General features: G+C 45.9%; 1 pseudogene; it reads left to right on the forward strand.

Moving 5' to 3' along the window:
• The first annotated feature begins 530 nt into the window (after positions 1 to 530).
• Positions 531 to 11,437, forward strand: LOC148151784 (uncharacterized; annotated as a pseudogene).
• The last annotated feature ends 526 nt before the right edge of the window (positions 11,438 to 11,963 follow it).

Below are 11,963 nucleotides of genomic sequence, written 5' to 3' on the forward strand. Positions count from 1 at the left end.
TGGTGGAACTGCTCCTCCTGGGAGCAGATACGGCAGAGGCGGAGGAACTGGGAATACGGGATGGCATTTTTGCAAGAGGTAGGGTGGGAAGAGGTGTAATCCAGGTAGCTGTGGGAATCGGTGGGTTTGTAGAAAATGTCAGTGTCAAGTCGGTCGTCACTGATGGAGATGGGTTAACACCTTCAACATATTGTCTCGCTAATGCCCATTGTTACAGCTAACCTGAGAATGCAATTTTTAAAAAAAGGTTTTGTGATTTACACATGAAAGAAGTGAAACCATCATGGTATTCGAACAGGTGAAAGACTCAACAGACAATCAAATTATTTTTCAGTGTACAATTTCAGTTACATTACACTGTAAACGTTTGCTATAAATTCTGTGTCATAGAATTGAGCCCTCCACTATCACCTGATGCAGGAGCGTTGCTCTGAAAGCTAGTGTTTCCAATTAAACCTGTTGGACTATAACCTGGTGTTGTGTGATCTTTAACTTTGTACACCTCAGTCCAACACTGGCATCTCCGAATCATGGCTACTATCGACACCACTAACTGCCGGCTTAAAGTGGAGAGGATCTCCAAGAAGATTGTACATATCGACACAGACATCCAGTTTCTACAGGAATGCAGGCAAGCAGGAAAGATCCCGAAAGGATTACGGATCACGAACCTACTCAAGGCGACCTACAACACAGACTACGCAGAGAGACTTTGCCACCGCACCTCTCGTAAACTCCTCAATCATCTCGTGCACCAACTCTATAGCAGGTGCCACAACCTTGAAATTCAGATGGAGTCCACACTCTCAGCCTGCACATAGGATACAGCAGTACAATTACGTGACATTGCCAAACAGACAAGGTGACAAAACTACACCACGTACATGCACACCAAGAACAAAAAACTGGAGAAGCTTGGCATTCTTACCAGTAATAGCAAAGCCTGCCCTGGAACCACAGTAGACAACATTATCACTGCGGGGAAGTCTATTGTCAACTTATCGGACCACACCCTTCGACCGGAAGAGATTGAAGTCCTGAGTAGGGGTCTCAACTTCTGCCCCACCACCAAAATGGACCCGTTGGTTCTGGCAGAAGACACAGAGGAGTTCATCAGACGAATGAGACTCTGGGAATTCTTTCAAGGTGCCGGCAGTGATCCCACTGAGCCCACTGATGAACTAGAACAGTCATCACAGGGATCTGTAGAGGAGCGACCAAAGAAGGTGTCAACATGGACCCCACCGGAGGGCCGCTGCCCTGGGCTTGACATGGATGCTCAAACTGTCAGGAAATATATAAATGCCAGATTCATCAGCCGTACCGACAAGGTAGAGCAAAACATCACCCGTTCGCAACGCAATGCCATCCAGGCTCTCAAAACCAATGACAACATTGTCATCAAACCAGCAGATAAAGGAGGAGCCATTGTCATTCAGAATAGAACAGATTACTGCAAGGAAGTGTACCGACAACTGAACAACCAGGAACACTACAGGCAACTACCAGCTGATCCAACCAAAGAACACACCCGAGAATTAAACACACTGATCAGAACTTTGGATCCAGTCCTTCAGAGCTCCCTACGCGTCCTCATCCCACGTACTTCTCGTGTAGGCGACTTCTACTGCCTTCCAAAGGTACACAAAGCCAACACACCGGGACGTCCCATCTTGTCGGGCAATGGGACCCTATGTGAGAATCTCTCTGGCTATGTTGAAGGCATTTTGAAACCTATTGTACAGGGGATCCCCAGCTTCTGTCGCGGATTTCTTACAGAAACCCAGCACCCACGGACCAGTCGAACCGGGAACATTCGTCGTCACAATGGACGTTTCCGCACTCTACACCAGCATCCCCCACAATGATGGCATCGTGGCAACAGCCTCAGTACTCAACACCAACTGCCAGTCTCCAAACACCATCCTACAACTCATCCGCTTTATCCTCGATCATAACGTCTTCACCTTTGACAACCAATTCTTCATCCAGACACACGGAACAGCCATGGGGACAAAATTTGCACCCAATATGCCAACATTTTTATGCACAGGTTCGAACAAGATTTCGTCTCTATGCAGGATCTCCAACCAACATTGTACACCAGGTACATTGACGATATTTTCTTCCTCTGGACCCATGGCGAGGAGTCACTGATAAAACTACACAGTGACATCAACAAGTTTCATCCCACCATCAAACTCACCATGGACTACTCTCGACTATCTGTCTCATTCTTGGACACATGCGTCTCCATCAAGGACGGACACCTCAGCACCACACTCTACCGCAAACCCACAGACACCCTCACAATGCTACACTTCTCCAGCTTCCACCCAAAACATATTGAAACAGCCATCCCCTATGGACAAGCCCTACGTGTACACCGGATCTGCTCAGATGAGGAGGAACGGGATGGGCACCTGGAAATACTCAGGGATGCCCTCACAAGAACGGGGTACGATGCTCAACTCATCGACTACCAGTTCTGAGGTGCCACAGTGAGAAACTGTAATGACCTCCTCAGGAGACAGACACGGGCTGCAACCGACAGGGTACCTTTCGTTGTTCAGTATTTCCCAGGAGCTGAAAAACTACACCATGTTCTTCGTGACCTGCAACACATTATCAATGAGGATGAGCACCTCACCAAGACCTTCCCCACCTCCACTACTCGCCTTTAAACAACAGCCAAACCTCAAACAGCTCATTGCTCGTAGCAAACTGCCTGGCTCTCAGGACAACTCCATACAACCCTGTCACGGTGGACGCTGCAAGACGTGTCAGAGTGTGGACATAGATACCACCATTACAGGAGGGGACACCTCCCACCTTGTACATGGCAGGTACTCATGTGACTCAACCAATGTTGTCTATCTTATACGTTGCAGGCAGGGATGCCCGGAGGCATGGTACATTGGGGAAACCGAGCAAAGGCTATGACAACGGATGAATGGGCACCGCACAACAATCAACAGACAGGAGGGTTCCCTCCCAGTTGGGGAACACTTCAGTGGTCCAGGACATTCGACCTCGGACCTTCCGGTGACCATCCTCCAAGGTGGACTTCGGGACAGGCAGCAGCGAAAAGTGACCGAGCAGAGGCTGACAGCTAAGTTCGGTACCCATAGGGAGGGCCTCAACCAGGACATTGGGTTCATGTCACATTACAGGTGACCACCATTGCATTATACACACACTCATACACACACACACATATAAACAGACATGCACACAGACACTTACAGACTCCCACACCCACACAGGCATCCTCTCAGAGACTTAGACCACTCTACACTCATGCACACACATATATACTCTCTCTCACAGACACTCACAACCCCCCACCCCAGACAGACAGACACACACATACACAGACAAAGACCCACATGCACACATATATTTTGTGGGGTGAATTTGTACTTGCAGGGTTACATTGTACTTTGCTCAAAAACTGCATGCACTCATGTAAAACTCTGTTATCTCACTTTTTAGATTAGAATCAATCTAAACATCATGGCATAGACAGAGAACACAGGGGGCTAACACCTTCAACATATTGTCTAGCTATCACCATTGTTAACAGCTAACCCGAAAATGCAACTTTTTTAAAAAAAGGTTTTGTGATTTACACATGAAAGAAGTGAAACTATCATGGTATTCGAACAGATGAAAGACTCAACAGACAATCAAGATATTTTCCAATGTATAATTTCAGTTACGTCACACTGTAAATTTTTGCTATAAATTCTGTGTTAGGATTGAGCCCTCCACAATCACCTGATAAAGGAGCGACGCTCCGAAAGCTATTGTGCTTCCAATTAAACCTGTTGGACTATAACCTGGTGTTGTGTGATTTTTGAACTTTGTACACCCCAGTCCAACACCGGCATCTCCAAATCATGTGTCCCAGATGCAGCCCTTATTTATAAAGTTGAACCACTCAGTTTAGAGAAACAGATGATGTAAATTCCTCACTGATTCCACTTTTGGCAATCAGACAAAATCATTTTGTACATCTCCCACTAAAAACAAAAATTGGTTTGTCCACTTTTGGAATATTGTGTGCAATTCTGGTCTCCTTCCTGTTGGAAGGATGTTGTGTAACTTGAAAGAGTTCAGAAAAGATTTACAAGGATGTTGCCAGGGTTGGAGGGTATGAGCTATAGGGCCAGGCTGAAGTGACTGGGGCTGTTTTCCCTGGAGCGTCGGAGGGTGAGGGGTGACCTTATAGAGGTTTATAAAATCATGAGGTGCATGGATGGGATAAATAGACAAAGAATTTTCCCTGGATTGGGAGAGGCCAGAACTAGAGGGCATAGGTTTAAGGTGAGAGGGGAAAGATATAAAAGGGACCTGAGGGGTAACTTTTTCATGCAGAGGGTGGTATGTGTATGGAATGAGCTGCCAAAGGAAGTGGTGGAGGCTGGTACAATTGAATTATTTAAAAGGCATCTGGTTGGGTATATGAATAGGAAGGGCTCAGAGGGATATGGGCCAGGTGCTGGCAAATGGGACTAGATTAGGTCAGGATATTTGGTCGGCATGGACGGGTTGGACACTCTGCCGAGGACATGGAGGTCCTGGGCCTCCTTCACCGCCGCTCCCTCACCACCAGACGCCTGGAGGAAGAATGCCTCATCTTCCACCCCGGAACACTTCAACCCCAGGGCATCAATGTGGACTTCAACAGTTTCCTCATTTCCCCTTCCCCCACCTCACCCTAGTTCTAAACTTCCAGCTCAGCACTGTCCCCATGACTTGTCTGGACTTGTCCTACCTGCCTATCTCCTTTTCCACCTATCCACTCCACCCTCTCCTCCCTGACCTATCACCTTCATCCCCTCCCCCACTCACCTATTGTACTCTATGCTACTTTCTCCCCACCCCCACCCTCCTCTAGCTTATCTCTCCACCCTTCAGGGTCTCTGCCTTTATTCCTGATGAAGGGCTTTTGCCCGAAACGTCGATTTTGCTGCTCCTTGGATGCTGCCTGAACTGCTGTGCTCTTCCAGCACCACTAATCCAGAGTTGGACCGAAGGGTCTGTTTCCGTGCTGTATATCTCTATGACTTTATGCAGTCAGTGGTACAAATAATCCTTCCTTTACAGAAACCAGGAGGAGGCTGAGCGACTATTGATATAATTGCGCACACACACACACGCACGCACACATGCACACACATGCACAGACACACACACACATGCACATGCATACACACAGACATACACACACATACACGCACACACATACTCACAGACATATGCACACACATACATAGACACACAAACAGACAGATACACACACATAAACACACACATATATACACAGACACACACACAGACAAGCACACAGACACACATACACAGACACGCACACAGATACACACACACACACACATACATACACAGATACACACACACACAAACACACACACATATACATATACAGACACGCACACAGACACAGACACACACGCACATATACATACACAGACACGCACACAGACACACACACACAAGTTTGTGGAGTGAATTTATTGTTGCAGAATTACACTTTATTTTGCTCAAAAACTGCATGAATCCAGGTAAGATTCTGTAAATCCCCTTTTTTTAGATTAGAATCAGTCTGAACATTGGGGCACAGATAGCCAAAGTTCACTTGAGAGTGTAACTTTAAGGAAGTTCTGGGATTTACATAGGAAAGAACTGAAACTAAAAGATGAGAGACTTAACAAGCAATCCAGGTCTTTTTCAATATATAATTTCAGTAACATCACACTGTAAACTTTTGCTCTAAATTCTGTGTCCTGTGCTCTTATACTCCACAACCACCTGATGAAGGAGCAGCACTGTGAAAGCTAGTGCTTCAAATAAACCTGTTGGACTATAACCTAGTGTTGTGTGATTTTTAACTCAGTTGAAGAAGCCAGTGATGAGTTCCATCCTGTTTCACCTAAATTAAGAAGCCCGGGACTGACCCCTCAGCCTGATTAGTGACTGAGGCACGGACTGTTGCAATGTTTAATCTGCATTGAGGGGCCAAACTCAGCCTCTCTGTCCTGTTTGTCTCCAGGGGCTTATTTAGCCAAAAGTTAAGAACCAGACACAGATTATTTGACCTGACGGAAAATGTTTTTACACAGGTACTGCACGTGGATAAAACTGACCCTCAATGAATTTATCCAAACTACCATATCCTCTCAGTCTGAGCTAGTGAGCTTTGTGTTCAGAGGCACTGTTTATCTAGAGGCTGGTTAGAATGTGAAACTCTGTCAAAATGGTTGGTTAGAGTGAGTAAGACTGGTGCATTCAAGGGCAAACTAGGTGAATGTGTGAGAGGGAAAGAATAGAAAGATATATTGATGGGTCTCCATGTGGAGGATTGTAAGAAATAGAAATACCAGAATAAGGCAAAATACTGCAGAGGCTGGGCATCTGAAACTAACACATGCTGGAGAAACTCAGAGTTAACATTTCCAGTCTGGCTTCCAGGCTCTTTCAGAGTTGCTGTTTCACCAGCATTCTCTGTGTAAAAAGCAGACCACATTGGTTTGACTGTCTTTCCTCTGTACCTCGATGTAGCCAGAGATTCAGAAGAGAGATTTCAGAAACTCAGAGGTGGAGCAATCAGGAAAACCATTTCAATGGAGAGTAACACATGCTGTAACGAGGTGTGATTCACAAGAGGGTTCTGTTGACGTGACTGCGCCAACATTAGAAATGTGGAAGAGAAACAAGAACGCAGGAAAGAGTTTGCTCACAGCCTTAAACATTGCATCATGACCACAGAAGAGCTGTGAAACAGCAGAGGGATGTATGGTATGGAAGGAGAGGGAGAGAAGGGACATACAGTCAGCGATTCTTAGAGAGGAGGCTCCTCTTGTTTGAAAGATATACTTTTATTGAAAAATAGAATTTTTAAAATTACAACAAATACAAAACAATACAATTCAAAGCAATACAAAGAAAGAACACCAAAAAAATGTTAAAAATCCAAACCGCCCTCACGTACAACTATATAAATATGTATAGAAAAATATACATAAAAAAACCTCCAACCCTGGGTGGCATGGTGGTTAGCACTGCTACCTCACAGCACCAGAGACCCGGGTTCAATTCCCGCCTCAGGCGACTGACCGTCTGGAGGTTGCACAATCACCCCGTGTCTGCGTGGGTTTCCTCCGGGTGCTCCGGTTTCCTCCCACAGTCCAAAGATGTGCAGGTTAGGTGAATTAGCCATGCTAAATTGCCTGTAGTGTTAGGTGAAGGGGGTAAATGTAGGGGAATGGGTCTGGGTGGGATGCTCTTCGCAGGGTCAGTGTGGACTTGTTGGGCCGAAGGGCCTGTTTCCACACTGTAAGTAATCTAATCTAACCACAGAACTAAATAAATAATAACACAGCCCAGCCAAACAAAACACTCACTCTTGAATATCGAGAGCAGTAGTTTTCACATATTCATATGTTTGCAGTGGCCTCTCTCTGGATATTGGACTCATAAAGCACAATCGATGTGGCTATATAAAAGCCCTTACTGGTGTGGCAGACAAATCTGTGTCCAGGTATTCCAGAAAGGGCTGCCATGTCTGGTAGAAATTCTCAGTTTTGTGGTGTACCATATTTGTGAGAAAATCCAAGGGGAATATGCTCCATAACAATCTTCCACCAACCCGACAGGCCCAGGGTTTTTTTTAGATACCCAACCGAACAAGATGTTTTTTCTTGTGCAGAAAGTGAGGATGTTGAAAAGTTTTTTTCTTATGCACATCCTTCGGGAAACATTGGTCAGGCCAAGAAGAAGAGAGATCGGGTTCTTCCCCACCCTTCCACCCCAAATCCCCTCCATTGTACCCGCCACAGCGCTCCAGTGCGTTTGAGGCTTACCACAGGACCAGAGACAATGGGTAGGAGTGCCCGTACAGACCTTGCATGTGGGACATGTCGAAGATACTCCGGGATTAAATCTTGACAAACAATCCAAAGCCAAGTGGACCCCTGTGGAGAACCTTCAACTGTAAAGCATGGGCCCTATTGCAAGTTGATACCTTTCTTGCGTTTTCCCAAACATCTTCCCATGCCTCTGAGGAGACCTCAATGCCTGGCTCTCTGTCCCACACCCTGCAGAGTCAATCAAACTCAGCTGAGGGGGTGCCCCCACGGTTGATGATATAGAGTGCTGGCAGAAAATGTACTCTTAGCACTGAGCACCCTCATCCCGATGTCAGATTTGTAGGGAGCATAGATTGCATGTATTTCTGCACTAACTGATCAAAAGACATCATTGTGTCTCCCTCAAATAAATCGCCCATGCAAGACACATCCCTAGCTGCCCGATGTTTGAATCCTGAATCCATCATCCCAGGCTGAAAACCCAGCATACCCACTATAGGTGTACGAGAAGATGTTTTGCCAATATTGCCTTCCCTCTGCCGAATTGCTCTCCATGCTTTAACAGTATTGATAACTATTGGGTTGTGGTAATAGTCCCTAACTGTCCTCATGTTGTCCAAAACAGCAAGTCAGTAAGGGGGTACCTTGCCTGAGAGGTTCTGATATCTAACCGTATTGAAAGAGGCTCCCCACAAGCCCAATCACTCACGTAAAATAAAAGCGAGCTCAGTTGATCGTTTTTAATGTCCGGGAGATCCACTCCCCCCCAATCTGTGAGGCAATTGCAGTTTAACTAATTTAGTAAAGGGCCACTTATGATGCCAAATAAAAAAGTTGAACCAGCCGTTCAGTCTCCTGAATGTTTACTTCTTGACGACCGAGGGGAGCATCCAGATAGGGTACAACAAACAGGGAGACTATTCATCTTAATAAGCGCTATCCGACCTAACCATGAGACCGGAAACACCTCCCACCTTCGAAGGTCTTGTTTGATTTTGTCAAATAATTGAACAAAATTAACTTTAAACAACCAATCAAGAACCTGGAATGATGAATATTCTCAAATACACAAAACCTCCCTGTGACCACTTAAACGGGAACCGAGATTCGCCCTCAAGACCTAGCCCCTTTGTAAGGCCACCCACAAACTTTGCAAAATTAATCTTGTTCCCTGAAAAGTTGCCAAACGTGCAGATGTACTGTATCAGGAGAGGCACTAAAACTGCTGGATTTGACAAAACAAATGAGGACATCGTCCGCGTACAACGAAATCTTATGTAATTGTGACCCCATTTCTGGAACTAGTATATTGGGATCCCTACGAATGGCCTCCGCCAACGGTTCAATCACCAACGTAAAAAGCAATGGTGAAAGGGGACAGCCCTGCTGGCTGACCCTAAAAATATTAAAATTGCTTGACTGTACCCCATTGGTGATGACCGCAGCGAGAGGGCCACTGTAGAGAACCTTTACCTATCATATAAAGGATTCACCCAAACCAAACTGCTCCAGAGTATAGAAAAGGTACGGCCAGTCAACTCAGTCAAACGCCTTCTCTGCGTCTAGAGAAATCACCAATCCCTGTATTGATTGGTGATGACACGCTTGGATTACATTAAGCAGCCTCCTAACGTTATTGGAGGATCTGTGGCCCTTTACGAAGTCTCCAGCCTTCGTGCAAGTGTCTTAGAAAGGATTTTAAAGTCAACATTTAAGAGTAAAATTGATCTGCACGAAACACAGTCCTCCAGGAGCTTCCCTTTTTTTAAGAATAAGTGAAATATTGGCCTCTCTTTGAGATGGCGGGAGACGATCATGGCTGTATGAGTCATTGAACATATTGAGCATCAGGCCTGATATTTTGCTTATAAATTCTTTATAGAATTCACTGGGAAGTTCATCAGGACCAGGTGCCTTTCCACTCTGAGGTTGCTTCACGGCCTCCTGCAGCTCTTGCTCTGACAAGGGGCTACTGAGAAAAGACTCTTGTTCAGGGGTCACGTCCGGGAGCTCCAGATCCTTGGAAGAGGACTCCGTGTTGGCCCGCCCCTCCTCACAACCCTCAGATTGGTATAATTCAGAGTAAAATCTCTGAAATGTCACAGTAATCTTTTTAGAATCACATCTTAGTTTCCCAGCACCTTCCCTAATCGATGTAATGGCTTGAGGGGCACTCCTTTCCCTGGTGAGATATGCGAGGTACTTGCCCGGTTTGTCACCATGCTCACGCAACCTTTGTTTTGTGAAAGTAACTCCTTCTTCGCTGTCTGTGTGATCACGGAATTCTATGCAGACTCTGCGCCGTAATCCTCTGTAGCTTGGCCAACGAGGGCCTGTCAGAGTAAGCCACCTCAGCTGCCTTCAACCGTGCTTCGAGGAGATGTTGCTGCTCGGCCTTCTGCCACGTCCTACTGGCAGAGTAGGAAATAACTAAACCCCTGGCATAGGCTATGGTAGTTTCCCAAAGGACGGACGGGCTACTAACTGAGCCTGAATTAATGTCTAGGAACGCCATAAATTCCCTAGAGAAGTACTTCATAAACGTATTATCCTTAGGGATAAAGGGATCCATTCGGCTGTGCCTCAGGCCCACTATAGTGTCCTTAATCTTAACCAACAGGTACACTGGAGCGTGATCGGAGATGGGAATATTACCAATTGTACAAGATGCCACCAAGTCCAGGGTTGCCACAGGGGGGGGGGGGGTCAGAAAAAACTCAATCCTGGTGGGACATCTGTGTGGATTGGGAAAAAATGTAAAATCCCTGCCTATAGGGTGGCGACTCCTCCAAACGTCCATTAACCCTAACGCCACACCCAGATCCACTCATTGATAAGTTTGGACAGAGGGTATCGGGGGGCCTTTGGGCAACCTATCTACTGTGGGATCCATAAGGCAATTAAAATCTGCCCCTAGAATGATAGGCCGAGACTCGAGACTGATCAATTTAGAGAACGCATCTACCAGAAACTTGAGAGGATGGGCCGGAGGACAGTAAACATTTAAAACACCATATTCGTCCTCGTTTATCAGGGCTTTGAGGATTACAAACCTCCCGTGTGTGTCTTTAACTTAAATGAGAGATTCCTCCTAACCAATTTAGTCACTCCCCTACTTCTGGTATTAAAAGATGAAAAGTAAACCCGATCAAAGCCATTCTGCTGTAGTTTCAAATACTCCCCATCATCCAAATGTGTCTCCTGTAATAAAGCAATATTCATCTCCTCCTTTCTAAGACTTAAAAGTGCCTTCTTCCTCTGAATTGGTGAGTGACTCCCCTTGATTTTCCAGGTACACCATTTAATCAAGTCATTAGCCATAATCCGCAGTTAACTCAGCCACGTTAGGGAGATTTAAACAATCCTTAGATAAGCACATGGATGATGATGGGATAGTGTAGGGGGACGAGCTTAAATTAGTTTACAGGTCGGTGCAACATCAAGGGCCATATTGTTCTGTATTGTTCTGTGTTTTTGTTCTATGTTCTATGTAACATTTAGATTCTAGAGAGGAGGAACTCGAATTACAAATCGCCGAGCCTTAGTGTCACAAGATCCATTGAACAAAAAAACTACATAAACTAATATGTTTGTTTAAAGGCGAGTAGTGGAGGTGGGGAAGGTCTTGGTGAGGTGCTCATCCTCATTGATAATGTGTTGCAGGTCACAAAGAACATGGTGTAGTTTGTCAGCCCCTGGGAAGTACTGAACAACGAAGGGTACCCTGTCAGTTGCAGTGCAGACGTGTCAGATTGTGGACATAGATACCACCATTACAGGTGGGGACACCTCCCACCTTGTACATGGCAGGTACTCATGTGACTCAGCCAATGTTGTCTATCTTATACGTTGCAGGCAGGGATGCCCGGAGGCATGGTAGTACATTGGGGAAACCGGGACAGGCAGCAGAGGAAAGTGGCTGAGCAGAGGCTGATAGCTAAGTTTGGTACCCATAGGGAGGGCCTCAACCGGGACCTTGGGTTCATGTCACATTACGGGTGATCACCATTACACTACACACACACACACACACACACAGATATTCCTACACACACACACTGTCACATACAC

The sequence above is a fragment of the Chiloscyllium plagiosum genome, unplaced genomic scaffold (assembly GCF_037043375.1).
Source record: "Chiloscyllium plagiosum isolate Xiang-an unplaced genomic scaffold, Cpla_swu_hap1 HiC_scaffold_3, whole genome shotgun sequence".
In the NCBI taxonomy this organism is placed as follows: Eukaryota; Metazoa; Chordata; class Chondrichthyes; order Orectolobiformes; family Hemiscylliidae; genus Chiloscyllium; species Chiloscyllium plagiosum.